Source organism: Salvelinus namaycush, chromosome 23 (genome assembly GCF_016432855.1).
Source record: "Salvelinus namaycush isolate Seneca chromosome 23, SaNama_1.0, whole genome shotgun sequence".
NCBI lineage: Eukaryota > Metazoa > Chordata > Actinopteri > Salmoniformes > Salmonidae > Salvelinus > Salvelinus namaycush.
The window spans coordinates 23,281,951-23,298,964 of record NC_052329.1 but is presented as its reverse complement, the minus strand read 5'-3'; the positions used below and the strand labels follow the sequence as shown (position 1 = coordinate 23,298,964).

Genomic DNA, 17,014 nt, shown 5'->3' with positions numbered 1-17,014 from the left:
GGGGTTACCTATTCAAATAACTGTTACAGTGGGGCAAAAAAAGTATTTAGTCAGCCACCAATTGTGCAAGTTCTCCCACTTAAAAAGATGAGAGAGGCCTGTAATTTTCATCATAGGTACACTTCAACTATGACAGACAAAATGAGAAAAAAAAATCCCGAAAATCACATTGTAGGATCTTTAATGAATTTATTTGCAAATTATGGTGGAAAATAAGTATTTGGTCAATAACAAAAGTTTATCTCAATACTTTGTTATATACCCTTTGTTGGCAATGACAGAGGTCAAACGTTTTCTGTAAGTCTTCACAAGGTTTTCACACACTGTTGCTGGTATTTTGGCCCATTCCTCCATGCAGATCTCCTCTAGAGCAGTGATGTTTTGGGGCTGTTGCTGGGCAACACGGACTTTCAACTCCCTCCAAAGATTTTCTATGGGGTTGAGATCTGGAGACTGGCTAGGCCACTCCAGGACCTTGAAATGCTTCTTACGAAGCCACTCCTTCGTTGCCCGGGCGGTGTGTTTGGGATCATTGTCATGCTGAAAGAGGATAGAGGGCGCTATTTACACTTTGGGGGAAAATCGTGCCCAATTTAAACGGCCTCGTACTCTATTCTTGCTCGTACAATATGCATATTATTATTACTATTGGATAGAAAACACTCTCTAGTTTCTAAAACCGTTTGAATTATATCTGTGAGTAAAACAGAACTCATTTTGCAGCAAACTTCCTGACAGGAAGTGGAAAATCTGAAATCGATGCTCTGTTCTAGGGCCTGCCTATAAATGTGCTTGATATTTATTAGTATACATGCACTTCATACGCCTTCCACTAGATGTCAACAGGCAGTGAGAGAAGAAATGGAGTGTATAACATGATCTGAGGTCGAATAAAAGCTCTTGGCATGACGTGACCCCAATTTCCTGTTTTCTGGAACGCGCGAGAAGGGACCTGGTATTGCCTTCTGTAAAGCTGTCGTTATAGACGACTAATATCTCCGGCTTTGATTTTATTTGATACATGTGACAATATCATCGTAAAGTATGTTTTTTCAATATAGTTTTATTAGATTATTCATATTTTTTCGGGACGTTAGGCGTGTTGCTTTGTCTGCGTTTGTTCACGAAGGAGAGCTTCGCGCCACTTTGCTAGCTTTCCGTGCTAATTGACTGGAGAAGAGGACATTCTAAAACCAAACAACGATTGTTCCCGACAAAGGACCCCTTGTACAACATTCTGATGGAAGATCATCAAAAGTAGGACCCATTTTATGATGCTATTTCATATATCTGTCGAACATGTGAACTAGTAGTTTGCGCCCAGATTTTGGGCACGCTCTCGCCATAACGTAAACTGCATGTCGTAATGAAGTTATTTTTAGAATTCTAACACGGCGATTGCATTAAGAACTAGTGTATCTATCATTTCCTATACAACATGTATTTTTTAGTAATGTTTATGAATAGTTATTTGGTCAGAATATGTGAGTGTCAGAAAAATATCCGGACATTGTGGGAAAAAGATGCTACGTTAGCACAATGTACAACAACATTTTCGAACAAAACATAAGTGTATGTATAACCTGATGTTATAGGACTGTCATCTGATGAAGCTTATCAAGGTTAGTCAAAAATTATATCTTTTGCTGGTTTGTTACGATCGCTAACTTTTGCTGCTGGTAAATGGCTTGTGTTTCTGGCTATTGTGGTAAGCTAATATAATGCTATATTGTGTTTTCGCTGTAAAACACTTAAGAAATCGGAAATATTGGCTGGATTCACAAGATGCTTGTCTTTCATTTGCTGTACATCATGTATTTTTCAGAAATGTTTTATGATGAGTATTTAGGTATTTCACGTTGGTGTCTGTAATTACTCTGGCTGCTTCGGTGCTATTTCTGACGGTAGCTGTGATGGTAGCTGCAATGTAAAACTGATTTATACCTCAAATATGCACATTTTTCGAACAAAACATAGATTTATTGTATAACATGTTATAAGACTGTCATCTGATGAAGTTGTTTCTTGGTTAGTTTGGTTGGTTCTTGGTTAGTTAGGTTGGTTTTGTGCATGCTACCTGTGCTGTGAAAAATGTCTGTCCTTTTTTGTATTTGGTGGTGAGCTAACATAAATATACGTGGTGTTTTCTCTGTAAAACATTTTAAAAATCGGACATGTTGGCTGGATTCACAAGATGTTTATCTTTCATTTGCTGTATTGGACTTGTTAATGTGTGAAAGTTAAATATTTCTAAAAAATATATTTTGAATTTCGCACTCTGCCTTTTCACTGGAATGTGGGAGGAGTTCCCCGGGGCTAGACAGGTTAATTGATAATTTGTGTTACACAATTATTCCAGCCTTACTGCACATCCTTCGTCAGAGTGAGCCAGCTTCTTCAGGAGAAGCCACTGGATCATGTGAAGGCTATGTTTCTCTAGTAAAACTACTAGAAAGGCAACAGTATATTTGTATAATAAAAGGGGCATAAACACGGTTTTGACTAACTGACAAAATTGCAGAAGCAGTTGGAGAGAATAACAAGCATTCTGGAACTTTAATGTTCCCTAAAATAATATATACAAATGTGACATTCAAACTCACCAAGTTGGTTATGTTTGGCTTGGATGGTATTGGTAAGTTTCTCCAGTTCCTGGTACTTCTTGGCTAACCATAGCTTACCAGTGCTGAGCTCTGGCTCATGAGAGAGACTGGTCTCTGCCAATCTACTGTTGGAGACCAACACAGTCTCCTTTGCCCCCTGAGGCCCCTGAAACTGGACAGGATAATGACATTCCCCCCCAAAATGTTTGTCATATCTTACTAATGACCCTAATAATACCCTGTATTCAGTCATATTTTACAGGAACTAATAAATATATTGAAATATTTGCTGACCCTCAAAATATACCCATTCTAAAGTGAATAAAAAGTTGCATCACTAAAAAACAAGAAACAAAACACTCTTTATACACAGAGTAACATCAAACGGTGTGTAAGATTTTCAGTAAATAAAGGGAAAATACCTTTTGGCTGAATCTGATGATCTGCCTAATTTATTCCTCATCCTGCAGAAGCTCCCGCAATTCAACAGTCCTCAAAACCCTTAATTGGTCAGATACTGACTTTGAGTCGCAATGCCTAGGCATCATGTCCAAGCAACATACTTTTTATCTGGAAATGTTCCTTTATTTGGTCCCCATGATGCACATCGGGTGCTTAATTACGCATCACACCAGTAACTCGTAATGACATGACAGTGTCATTATCTTCACCATAAAACTGCAGTTTGCCCTTCCAATGAAGAGCAACGTAGACCACGCTCCAAAATAAAGATGGAAAGTGTCGTCCTCTGCTGTAGGTTTGAGAAGCACACGCGTTTCTGAGATGACATTGAGTGTTGTATTACTGGTACATCGCGGGAGGGTCGTCACTAGTTACCACAGCCACAAAGTCCTAAACCCAGCCTATTTCTACAGGGGTGGCTTTGAGACTGTAGTATCTGGGATCTACATCTGTTTATATTAGTTACTATGCTGTTACTAAGCAGTGATGTATTACGACAGTGTTACGTTACTACACCTAATAGGAAATGCACATGCGCACTAGTGTGCCCGGGAACTGTAGAGCACGAGGGGTTTTGACTAAACGAAAACTAACTGTACTCCCGTCTCCTGCCTGGTCATTTCTCCACAACACAAATATTACAGAGACTTGCTCTAAAGGCGTCAGGGCCAATCAGAACACTTCGTCTCCTTTATGGTCCATGCTATCCGGGGACGTCCCTACCTCACTGAAGTTGATACCACCCTGCATCTCACTGCTGGCTTGCTTCTGGAGCTAAGCCGGGTGTGTCCAGGTCAGTCCCTGGATGGGAGACCAGGTGATGTTGGAGGGCCATCAGGAGACACTCTTTTCTCTGAAGAAAAAAAAGATCCCAATGCCTCAGGGCAGTGATTGGGTACATTTCTCTGTGTAGGGTATTTCGGATGGGACGCTGAACAAGTGTGGTCACTAAATATCCTATGGCACTTATCATAAGAGTAGTTGTGTTAACCCCGGTGTCCTGGCTAAATTCCCAATCTGGCCCTAGTGGCCACCTAATTATCCCCAGCTTCCAATTGTCTCATTCATCTTGTCTCCCCTGTAATTATTCCCCAGGTCATTGCTTTAAATGACAATGTTTTCTCAGTCAACATACCTGGTTAAATAAAAATACAATTTAACGGTTAGGGTAGCTGTGAAAGTGATACAAATAGTGGATTAATACCATATTTGGACTAGATAATGCTAAACAAGGTTAGAATGTTGTTATATAAATTCAACAAAAGACAATTAGTTAATTTGGCACATAAAAAGTCAAAATAATTTGAAATCGCACTGTGGATGTATTATACATTAGAATTGCATTGGGGGCATACTTATATTCACTGTACAGCCTTACCTATGGATCTTGGGTTCATGAATTAGGGTATCAGCGTACTCGGTGACACCAACAGACTAGAATTCTGAAGAGTTTTCAAAAAACTTGTATATGAGTTGACAGAAATAAAAGTACTTGTTCGATAGCCTCCTGACGGGCTGCATCACTACCTGGTATGGCAACTGCTCGGCCGCCAACCGCAAGGCTACAGAGGGTAGTGCGTACGGCCCACTACATCACCGGGGCCAAGCTTCCTGCCATCCAGGACCTCTATACCAGGCGATGTCAGAGGAAGGCCCTAGTCTAGGTCCAAGATGCTTCTAAACTGCTTCTACCCCCAAGCCATAAGACTCCAGAACATCTAATCAAATGGCTACCCCAGACTAGACTATTCTCTCTGCTACCGCACGGCAAGTGGTACCGGAGGGTCAAGTCTAGGTCCAAGAGGCTTCTAAACAGCTTCTACCCCCAAGCCATAAGACTCCTGAACATCTAATCAAATGGCTACCCCAGACTATTTGCATTGCCCCCCCCCCCCCCCCCCCCCCCTTTTACACTGCTGCTACTCTGTTATCTAGGCATAGTCACTTTTATAACTCTACCTACATGTACATATTACCTCAATTACCTCGACTAACCGGTGCCCCCGCACATTGACCCTGTACCGGTACCCCCTGTATATAGCCTCACTATTGTTATTTTACTGCTGCTCTTTAATTATTTGTTACTTTTATTTGTTACTTTTCTTTAGGTATTTTTGTTGAAACTGCATTGTTGGCTAAGGGCTTGTAAGTAAGCATTTCACTGTAAGGTCTACTACACCTGTTGTATTCGGCGCATGTGACAAATACAATTTGATTTGATTTGTTTAGAAAGATCTAACTGAGTGGTCATTTTATGATATGCCTGTTGTGAAATCATTATTTTTGAATGAATCATTTCATGAATGAAGTCATCTAATGAATTGTAGATGGTGCTTGAATCTCAGAGGTTTAACTTTATCTTTCAGGAGTTTAAAGTCTGGATCCTTTGAGACGTGATGCTCCTCACTATTGGAATTCGCTGAAATCCCAAAGAGAGAACAAAGTGGAAGTTGTGTTGATCTTCATTTAAATATAGTGTTTATATTCATAAGCACATCTTATGACTTTTTTTTAACAGGTATTTTCCTAACAGTATGTGTTAAGAGAATTTTGTTCTCAATGTTCATAAACTGAACTTCAATTAAAATACTCTGTCTGTTACTAAGAATTTGTAAGGTTCTTATTAAAATGAAACAGACAGAGGCCAGTCTACCATAGTCAGCATGTTTATTTACGAGAGCGCTCCCCATCCTTACATGTACATTGGTTTGTATACCTCTCATTTTGTCATAACTGTCCCTCCTCCTCTAAGACAATGACAATATAGTTCACAAGTCTTCTCCTTCTCATACATTGTCTGCCACCTGTTATACAATCCACTACAAGCCCAAGGTCTCTCCCCTCCTTGGGTGGGGACAGAATGTCCTGAAAGGAACACAGTAGTACAGCTTGTCTGTCGATAGCTCCTCTTATCATTTGTTTCACACTTGCACCCTGCTTACATACTAAAAAGGAACAAAAAGTCCTTGTTCTAATTCTGACTAAAACTACACACATCAGATTTATAGATTTATGATTCTAATAAATTTCATACAATCATACAGTGACAGGGTAGGATTCTGTTAGTTATAGTTCTACGTTAAATGTATACATCATTTAGTCATTATTCATAAAAATCATAACAGTATGTTATTTCCTACAGTATTTGTCAGGGGTGGCTAACCCTGCTCTCAGAGCCACAGCATGAGCAGGCTTTTGTTCAATCACCATTCTACCACACCTGTTTTATTAATCAATTGCTCAACATGACTAAGAGTAGTAGAATCAGGGGAGGTCGGACTGGTCTGCAACAAAAGCCTGAACAGCCTGTGGTTCAAGCCCTGTCTACGCCTGGGATTTTGAATTTTAAGACCCCTTAAGTATCAAAAAAATATAATACAAAATTATTTGATGAAACATTTTTTGTTTGGCCTTACTGCTATTAGCCCATATAAACACAGTTAATAACAGATTCACTACATGGAACAACAGATAGTACCCCCCAAAATCAAAAGGAGTTTGTTCTGAAGTGTCTGTCCTATATCTGAGATATACAGTATAAGATATATAATTTTTTACATGTATTTAACCCATTATTTTTTGGCACTAAACAGTCTTCATAAATACTTCCATCAATTTTTTCAACTGGTATTGGGGACCTTCAGTTGGATGATGTATCCCTAGCTTAAACGGACAGATTTTTATCAAATCAAATCAAATGAAATTCCATTAGTCACATGCGCCGAATACAGCAGGTGTAGTAGACCTTACAGTGAAATGCTTACTTACGAGCCCCCAACCAGCAATGCAGTTTTAAAAAATACAGATAAGAATAAGAAATAAAAGTAACAAGTAATTAAGAGCAGCAGTAAAACAACAATAGCGAGACTATATAGAGGGGGGTACCAGTACAGAGTCAATATGCGTGGGCACCGGTTAGTTGAGGTAGTATGTACATGTAGGTAGAGTTATTAAAGTGACTATGCATAGATGATAACAACAGAGAGTAGCAGCAGTGTAAAAGAGGGGGGGGGGGGAAATGCAAATAGTCTGGGTAGCCATTTGATTAGATGTTCAGGAGACTAGACTTGGCACTCTGGTACCACTTGCCATGTGGTAGCAGATAGAACAGTCTATGACTAGAGTGGCTGGAGTCTTTGACAATTTTAGGGCCTTCCTCTGACACCGCCTGGTATAAAGGTCCTGGATAGCAGGAAGCTTGGCCCCGGTAATGTAATGGGGCGTACGCACTACCCTCTGTAGTGCCTTGCGGTCGGAGGCCGAGCAGTTGCCATACCAGGCAGTGATGCAACCAGTCATGACGCTCTCGATGGTGCAGCTGTAGAACCTTTTGAGGATCTGAGGACCCATGACAAATCTTTTTAGTCTCCTGAGGGGGAATAGGTTTTGTCGTGCCCTCTTCATGACTGTCTTGGTGTGCTTGGACCATGTTAGTTTGTTGGTGTCAAGCGAAGAGGCACTGAGTTTGAGGGTAGGCCTTGAAATACATCCACAGGTACACCTCCAATTGACTCAAATGATGTCATTTAGCCTATTAGAAGCTTCTAAGGCCAAGACATAATTTACTGGAATTTTCCAAGCTGTTTAAAGGCCCAGTCAACTTAGTGTATGTAAACTTCTGACCCACTGGAATTGTGATACAGTGAATTATAAGTGAAATAATCTGTCTGTAAACAATTATTGGAAAAATTACTTGTGTCATGCACAAAGTAGATGTCCTAACCGACTTGCCAAAACTATAGTTTGTTAACAAGAAATTTGTGGAGTGGATGAAAAATGAGTTTTAATGACTCCAACCTAAGTGTATGTAAACTCCCGACTTCAACTGTAAGTGCTACGACGCTAATATTTGTGTAAACTCTTCAGAATTGTAATCTGCTGGTGTCATTGAGTAGGCTGATACCTATGGATCGTTTGTCCATGAATTGGGGTAAGGCTGTACAATGCATTTAAGTATGTCCTCAATGCAATTATCTGTGATTTAACCGGGACATGGGACAAGGACAGGGACAGCCATGAGTGAAGACACTGATGGACTGGCAGAGCTGGACTCTGAGCACAATGCAGAGCTGGCCGACATGGTGGCCGCCATGAGCGTGGTATCCAACCGGATGACCCTCCCAACGGTCACCGAAGGCCCCCTGCACCAGCGCGCCGGAAGCTGTCATTGTCAGACAGGAAGCTATCATTGCAGGAGCGATCGACCCAGCTGCGAGAGGCTCGACAGCCCACCATCGAGTCCAAGCGGGTGTCCATCTCAGATTCCCAGGTCAGAGATCAAGGATGCATCCCAAATGGAGGTCAGGCCTGTGTCCCAAATGGCACCCTATTCCTTATATAGTGTACTACTTTTGACAAGGGCCCATAAGGGAATAGGGTGCCATTCAGGACGCAGTATATGGGGGATAGGGTTCCATTTGGGATTCATCTATGAAGTCTCAAAATAAATAGGCATGAGCCTAAATAATGTGTAGTCAATGTGCAATATCCCACCACTAAATACCCTTCACTTTGTTTCTCCCTAGAATTGTATCGAGCTCAACCAATACAAGTTGAAGGATGAGATTGGAAAGGTAAGAAAAGAAAAGTTAGAATACTCAGTCTGATACAAAACTGTATATCAAAACTAGATGCTGAATTTGTCTGACAAGAGAAAAAAAAATGTCATAAAACATTCTTGTGTAATAAGTAAAAAGGATGCTGTCAGACTCTCTTCTTTTTCTATTGTAGGGCTTATATGGGGTGGTGAGATTAGCTTACAATGAAGATGATGAACAATACTATGTAAGCATCTTTTCAGCTCTGCACATTCCATTCATTATCATCCCCTTTGTGGAAGCAGAGAAATGTACAGTTACTCAACTCTCTGTTTTGGCCTGATTGGCTCTTATACCATAGGAGCAATCTGATCATGTCTTTCCTTTCATAGGCAATGAAAGTTTTTTCAAAAAAGAAGTTGATGAAGATGTGTGGATTTCCTCGTAGGTGTAATTTTTCCTTTTAAGTCTTTAGTATGTTATTTATTACCGATATGAACATTAACTGGTGATGCTCACCACTATATACAGTATATCACTATATATAATTGTGGTTGGTTATAGGGCGTCCCCCTCCTCGAGGAGCCAGCACAGAACAGGGACTGCCACCCAAACCCCTGGGGCCACTGGAGAGAGTCTACCAGGAGATCGCCATCCTGAAGAAACTAGACCACCTTAACATTGTCAATTTGGTGGAGGTGAACACAATGACATACATAAGTGGAAGATTTAAAAGGTTCTACTATTACATGTAGTTGCATTAATTTAATCGATTTACACTTTCCAATTGTAGGTTCTTGATGATCCTGCTGAAGATAATCTCCACATGGGTAAGTATGCATTCATCTCAGTGCACTAAATGGTGAAATAAGGTGTTATGTGGTAAATGTATGTTTTCTGTTGTATCTCCTTGTACTAGGTCCATAGTTTGTAGACTATAATACAGTCTATCCAGTTTGTTAATTACATAGAAACTAATGTGAGCTCTGACTAGTCCTTTCATTCTCTGTTTGTTTATTTTCTAGCCTTTGGGTTAATGCCAAAAGGGTAAGTTTTACCCCTTTCTGAAATATACTGTATTGCATTACATTATAACACTGGTCCTTTGTAGCTCAGCTGGTAGAGCATGGCACTTGTAACACCAGGGTAGTGGGTTTGATTCACGGGACCACCCATTTGCAAAATGTATGCATGCATGACTGTAATTCACTTTGGCTAAAAGCGTCTGCTAAATGGCTTATATTATTATTATATATAACACTGAAAGGATGAATTTAGTTATTAATATATAACTCATCCAGTTACTGAATTTTGTGAATATAAGATATCCATTGTTAAGGGACATAAGATAACAATGACAAGGTTCAGGCATTTTTACTGTTTGGAATATTATGGTGGTGATGCTTGATTACCTTTGCCTGTCTCTGTTGCTTTTCCTTGGCCCTAGCCCAGTGATGGAGGTGCCCTCAGACCCTCCCTTCACAGAGGGACAAGCCCGCTTCTACTTCAGAGACATCACCCTGGGATTGAATACTGTGAGTCCGCCACCTGGATTTCATCCCAAATGGCATCCTATTCCCTATATAGTGCACTACTTTTGACCCGAGCCCTATGGGCCATGGTCAAAAGTAGTGCACTAAATAGGGAATAGAGTGCCATTTGGGACGTAAGACCTACTAGCCTTCTGCTCAGAGACCTGCAGCATGCTGTTAACCCTGCTCACGCTTTAGCAAAAACATTGGTTTAAAAGTCACTAGTCAGATATGTTCTGAAAAGACAGGATCAATTGGTGCTTTGACAGCTGAATATCAAGACCTAAATCACTCGGTCAATGCTGTTCATAGACGTATAAAAGTTGATAAAAAAAAAAAGAGCTAAATCAGTGTCTCCTGTCATTTTTCCCTGGTACCTCTTCCTGCCAGTGCACTACCAGAAGATCATCCACAGAGACATCAAGCCTTCCAACCTGTTGCTGGGAGACAATGGGCATGTGAAGATTGCAGACTTTGGTGTCAGTAACCAGTTTGAGGGGAGTGATGCTCTCCTGTCCAGCTCAGCAGGGACTCCAGCCTTCATGGCCCCCGAGATGATGACTGACCATGAACAGAGCTTTACTGGCAAGGTTAGACACTAATCGCTAATTTATCTAATTAGATAATTAATCTTTGATTATATCGTAGAAATTTAATTCACGGCATGAAAATGTATTGTATTGACTGGTATCAAAAATAATTAGAAAAGTACTTGGTATCAAAGGTCAAAATTTTACTGTACTGTAAAATATACAGCAAGCTCTCTTTGTAAAGTAATGGTGAATGTTCATGTTTGTTAGGCCTTGGATGTGTGGGCCATGGGAGTCACCCTGTACTGCTTTGTCTATGGGAAGGTAGGTTCTGTTATTATCATAATGTACGGTATTCTGCCATGGATTGTTTTGGCCTGCTGGTTTCTCATCTGATTTACTGTGTCCATTATGCTGATGACTACAAATATTGTTCGATCAACCGATGCATCTCACGTAATAATGCTTTTAAAATAAATCAATTGAATGCTTTATGTGGGAAACAGACAGCATGTGTATGCATGTAGCCTATCTCTTTATAGCAACATTTTAATGTTTTTTTCTTCACTATCTTCCTATCTCAGTGCCCTTTCATCGATGAAAACAGCATTGGCCTGCACAATAAGATCAGGAACAGGCCTGTGGAGTTCCCAGACATGTGAGTTCCAGTAAGGGACACTATTTACCATGTAAAAGCAATGTCCAAATATTTAGTCTGCACTATGTACACCTCTCTAAAATATGGGTAGAACTTCACAATATGGCATGTAATAGCACGTGATAATAACATAGTAATCGTATTGTTTTATTGTTCTTAGCCATTCACTGATACTCTAGTTACTGTACTGTAGATGGTTTGGTGGGTATTCCTCTCAGTCACTCTTTGGTACCACAGGCCGGAAGTATGCAAGGAGTTGAAGGATCTTATTGTAAGGATGCTGGATAAAAATCCTTATACAAGGATCACCATTCCTGAAATCAAGGTGAAAGCGGGCAGAGCTAGACCTTCAATGGTGCTTTAAAAAAAACAGTCCTTCATGAAACCATCTTTGACATTTCAAATGATGAAATATTACAGTAGTAGAGTTGTCCCAGTAGAGCTGTCTCATGTGTTGTGTCACTATTGTCCTCCCTGTCCTGTGTGTTGCCAGGAGCACCCGTGGGTGACGGAGGATGGCACTGACCTTCTACCCCTGGAGGAGGAACACTGCACCGTGGTGGAGGTCACTGAGGAGGAGGTCCAGAACTCTATCAAACTCATCCCCAGTCTGTCTGCTGTGGTGAGTCAGTTCACTAGTGTCCTGTCCAGGGGATGTACAGGAGATAGGCTCCTGCCCTATGAGCCGTTCTGGCTCGGACAAGACTTACTTAATTACTCATCTATCACAAATAGGGACTGGAGTTTTTCCTGAACATCTGTGTCTTAATAAGGGGAAAAGTCTGGGACCTACAACAGGAAAAACTTGAGTGCCCAGAGTTTTCCAGGTCAAGACACAAGGTCAGGGAAAAGTTAAATCATAAGGCAAATTGATAGAGTATTGCTCTGTCCTAAATGGCACCCTATTCCCAATATAGTGCACTACTTTTGACCAGGGCCTCATTAAGTGTGTGCCCTCAGGCCTCTACTCTACTACCACATATCTATAACCAAAATCCATGTACTTGTGTGTATAGTGCGTATGTTATCGTGTGTTTGTATGCATGTGTCTGTGCCTATGTTTGTGTAGCTTCACAGTCCCCGCTGTTCCATAAGGTGTATTCTTATCTAATTTTACTGCTGCATGAGTTACTTGATGTGGAATAGAGCTCCATGTACTGTAGTCATGGCTCTATGTAGTACTCAATCTCTCCTCCACTTTGAGCCAGGAGAGATTGACATGCATATTATTCATGTTAGCTCTCTTTGTACATACAAGGGCCAGCCGTGCTGCCCTGTTCTGAGCCAATTGCAATTTTCCTAAGTCCCTCTTTGTGGCATCTGACCACACGACTGAACATTAGTTCAGGTGCGACAAAACTACGGCCTGTAGGACCTGCCTTGTTGATAGTGTTGTTAAGGCAGAGCAACACTTTATTATGAACAGACCTCTCCCCATCCTAGCTACTGTTGTATCAATATGTTTTGACCATGACAGTTTACAATCCAGGATTACTCCAAGCAGTTTAGTCTCCTCAACTTGCTCAATTACCACATTATTCATTACAAGATTTAGTTGAGGTTTAGGGTTTAATTAATGATTTGTCCCAAATACAATGATTTTAGTTTTTGAAATATGTTGGACTAACTTATTCCTTGCTTTACTCAAAGCCAGCGGCATGTCATTAGTAAAGATTGAAAAAAGTAAGAGGCCCAGACAGCTGCCCTGGGGAATTCCTGATTCTACCTAGATTTTGTTGGAGAGGCTTCCATTAAAGTACACCCTCTGTCTTCTGTTAGACAGATAACTCTTTATCCACAATATAGTAGAGGGTGTAAAGCCATAACACATACATTTTACCAGCAATAGACTGTGATCGATAATGTCAAAAGCCGCACTGATGTCTAACAAAACAGCCCCCAATCTTTTTATCATAAATTTCTCTCAGCCAATCATCAGTCATTTGTGTAAGTGCTGTGCTAGTTGAATGTCCTTCTCTATAAGCGTGCTGACCTTGTCAATTTGTTTACTGTAAAATAGCCTTGTATCTGGTCAAACACTATTTTTTCCAAAAGTTTACAAAGGGTTGGTATAGGCTAATTGGTTGGCTATTTGAGCCAGTGAAGGGGGCTTTACTGTCCATAGGTAGGGGAATAACTTTTGCTTCCCTTCAGTCCTGAGGGCACACACTTTCTAGTAAGCTTAAATTGAAGATGTGTCACGCCCTGACCTTAGAGAGCCTTTTTATTTCTCTATTTGGTTAGGTCAGGGTGTGACTAGGGTGGGCAATCTATGTTTTCTATTTCTTTGTTGGCCTGGTATGGTTCCCAATCAGAGGCAGCTGTCTATCGTTGTCTCTGATTGGGGATCATATTTAGGCAGCCTTTTCCCACCTGTTGTTTGTGGGATCTTGTTTTTGTGTAGATGCCTGTGAGCAGCCCAGAACGTCACGTTTCGGTTTCTTTTGTTTTGTTTGGTGAGTTTCTTATTTATTAAACATGTGGAATTCTACGCACGCTGCGCCTTGGTCCAATCATTCAAACGATCGTGACAAGATGTGAAAATATCATCTGCTATTATCCTCAGTAATTTTCCATCCAAGTTGTCAGTTGTCAGATTGTTGATAGACAACAATCACTTGTATAGTTTGGTCAGATATACTTGGCTGTATAGTGTCAGCGTTTGCTGCTGCTTGTTGCTGCCTAAATTTGCTAATCTTGCCAATGAAAAAAATCATTAAAGTAGTTGGCAATATCAGTGGGTTTTGTGATGAATGAGCCATCTGATTCAATGAATGATGGAGAGGAGTTTGCCTTTCTGCCCAAAATGTCATTTAAGGTGCTCCAAAGCTTTTTGCTGTCATTCTTTATGTCATTTATATTTGTTTCATCGTGTAGTTTCTTCTTTTAATTCAATTTAGTCACATGATTTCTCAATTTGCAGTCCGTTTGCCAATCGGTTGTACAGCCAGACATATTTCCCATTTACTTTGCCCCTTCCCTCTCAACCATACAGTTTTTCAATTCCTCATCAATCCACAGGGATATAACTGTTTTTACATTCATTTTTTTATTGGGTGTATACTTATTAGTAACTGGGATAAGCAATTTTATAAATGTGTCAAGTGCAGCATCTGGTTGCTCCTCATTACACACCACGGACCAATAAATATTCTTTATCAACAACATAGGAATCGCTACAAAACTTATTGTATGACCTTATATACTATATTAGGCCCAGCCTTTGGAACTTTGGTTTTCCTAGATATGGCTACTATATTGTGATCACTACATCCGATGGATTTGGATACTGCTTTCAAACAGTTTTCTGCAGCATTAGTAAAGATGTAATCAATACATGTTGAGGATTTAATTCCTGTGCTGTTTGTAACTACCCTGGTAGGGTGATTGATAGCCTGAACCAGGTTGCAGGCACTAGTTTATTTCTCTTGAGTGGGCAGCCTGATGAAAACCATTTAATATTTAAATCACCCAGAAAATATACTTCTCTATTGATATCACATACATTATCAAGCATTTCACACATATTATCCAGGTACTGACTGTTAACACTTAATACTTGGTGGTCTATAGCAGCTTCCCACCAGAATAGGCTTTAGATGAGGCAGATTAACCTGCTTAACATGAGATCCTCTCTAAGCTTTACAGGAATGTTGTTCTGAATACAAACAGCCACACCTCCACCATTGGCATTTCTGTTATAACCATGTATTACTACCACTGTATCATCAAAGGTATTATCTAAGTGAGTTTCAGAGATTGTCAGAATATGAATGTCATCTGTTACAAGCAAATTATTGATTTCATGAACCTTCTTTCTTAAACTACATGTTAACGTGGGCTATTTGTAGCACTTTTCTGGGATTCTTGATTGTTTTTCTTGCTTTACTGGGAAGCTTAGCAGAGGTAGACATGCTTGAGTTATTTATGTTAGTGCAGTGTGAGCTGCACACAGTGGACTTCCTGCTAGAGCACACCACCTCAGTGCTACCAGTATAACTCTGGTTCATAGGCATATGATTACTGCATACAATAGCTGTAAGATCAGCAGAGGCATTCAGGGCAGTAAGAGGGACATAAATTAGGTTACCTATATGTTGTCTTCAAACACCCCTGGTATAATGTACATTTGCTGAAGCATTATGACAACTCAGCGACACAATGGTAGGGATTAAATGAGCTGGGTTTGGGTCATTGATAATGCGTTGTCTCAACGCATATGGCCGATACTCTCCGCTGGCGCCAAGAAGATAGGCTATACTGTTCTCTCAATTAAGTAGAGAATTTTGATAACTAAAAGGCAGATTATAGTATTGTCTTTGACTTCTGTTTACAGCAATAGCCATTTGCTTTCCAAACTGTTTTCCCATGATTGTATTTTGGAATATTGTGATATGTGTTGTTTATCTATCTCCATCATGTAATGTAACTTAATGATTAAATTGTATTGACGTACAGTCTTTAACAAGCACATATTTGCTGATATTGTCCTGTTCTTGTCTATCTGTTACCTGTTGCAGAGACTCTTGGGGGAGTTTGGAATCCAAGGTTCATCCTTCGTTGAGGTAAGAGTCCTGGTCAAAGTAGTACACACTATATAGAGAATATGGTGCAATTTGGAATTGGGACGCAACCTTAGTCTTGTGCTAACAGGGTTTCTTCTGGGGTTTGATCACTGTCATTCTACTCTATGTGATTGTTTTCTATGGTCTCAGCACTATCGCTGCTGAGAGTTTATGTGTATTGGACTTGATGGGTAATGCTGTTCCTGACATGCATGGCATTTAATGCAGTGTTCTTCTTGTCATGACCCTTCCCCCTTCTAGTTGCCTTTAACAACACACAATAACAAGACAAGAGTAAACATGTTGTCCCCCACAAATTATGCAGCACCCCCATTGGGCCAATGAGTGCCAATTATTCACGTTTGTTGCGTGGATTAATGAGAAAGATAAAAAACAATCAAGTCTTTTTTCCCTTGGAAATCAAAACTTGATAGCTCACAATGGATGGGATGTCAGAGAACGGGCTCCACTGCCTGATAGGGAGATGCATTGATATAAAACAGGATCATGAGGAGATGCTAATATGTACAAAATGTAATGACTGCAGCTCAAAAGGGACAGGAGATATGCTTGTTCAAAACTTGCTGGGGGACAAAAAGTATAATTTCTGGAAATTGTAGTGGGCTAAGCTGGTAGGTCTTTATGGAACACGTGTTGCTCATGAGGAGATGCCTTGCAAATTGCAAAAGTATTCAGACCCCTTGGATTTCTTCACATTTTATTGTGTTACAAATTGGGATTAAAATGGATTTAATTGTCATTTTTTGTCAACAATCTACACAAAATACTGTTTTTTATTTGATTTTATTTCACCTTTATTTAACCAGGTAGGCTAGTTGAGAACAAGTTCTCATTTACAACTGCGACCTAGCCAAGATAAAGCAAAGCAGTTAGACACATACAACAACACAGAGTTACACATGGAATAAACAAACATACAGTAGAAAAAGTATATATACAGTGTGTGCAAATGAGGTAAGGGAGGTAAGGCAATAAAATAGGCCAAAGTGGCGAGGTAATTACGATATAGCAATTAAACACTGGAGTGATAGATGTGCAGAAGATGAATGTGCAAGTAGAGATACTGGGGTGCAAAGGAGCTAAATAAATACAGTATGGGGATGAGG

The 17,014-nt window shown here is 40.2% G+C and overlaps 1 pseudogene; it reads left to right on the top strand.

The window, feature by feature from the left end:
• The first annotated feature begins 8,080 nt into the window (after positions 1-8,080).
• LOC120018548 lies at positions 8,081-16,052 on the top strand (annotated as a pseudogene).
• Positions 16,053-17,014: the final 962 nt, after the last annotated feature.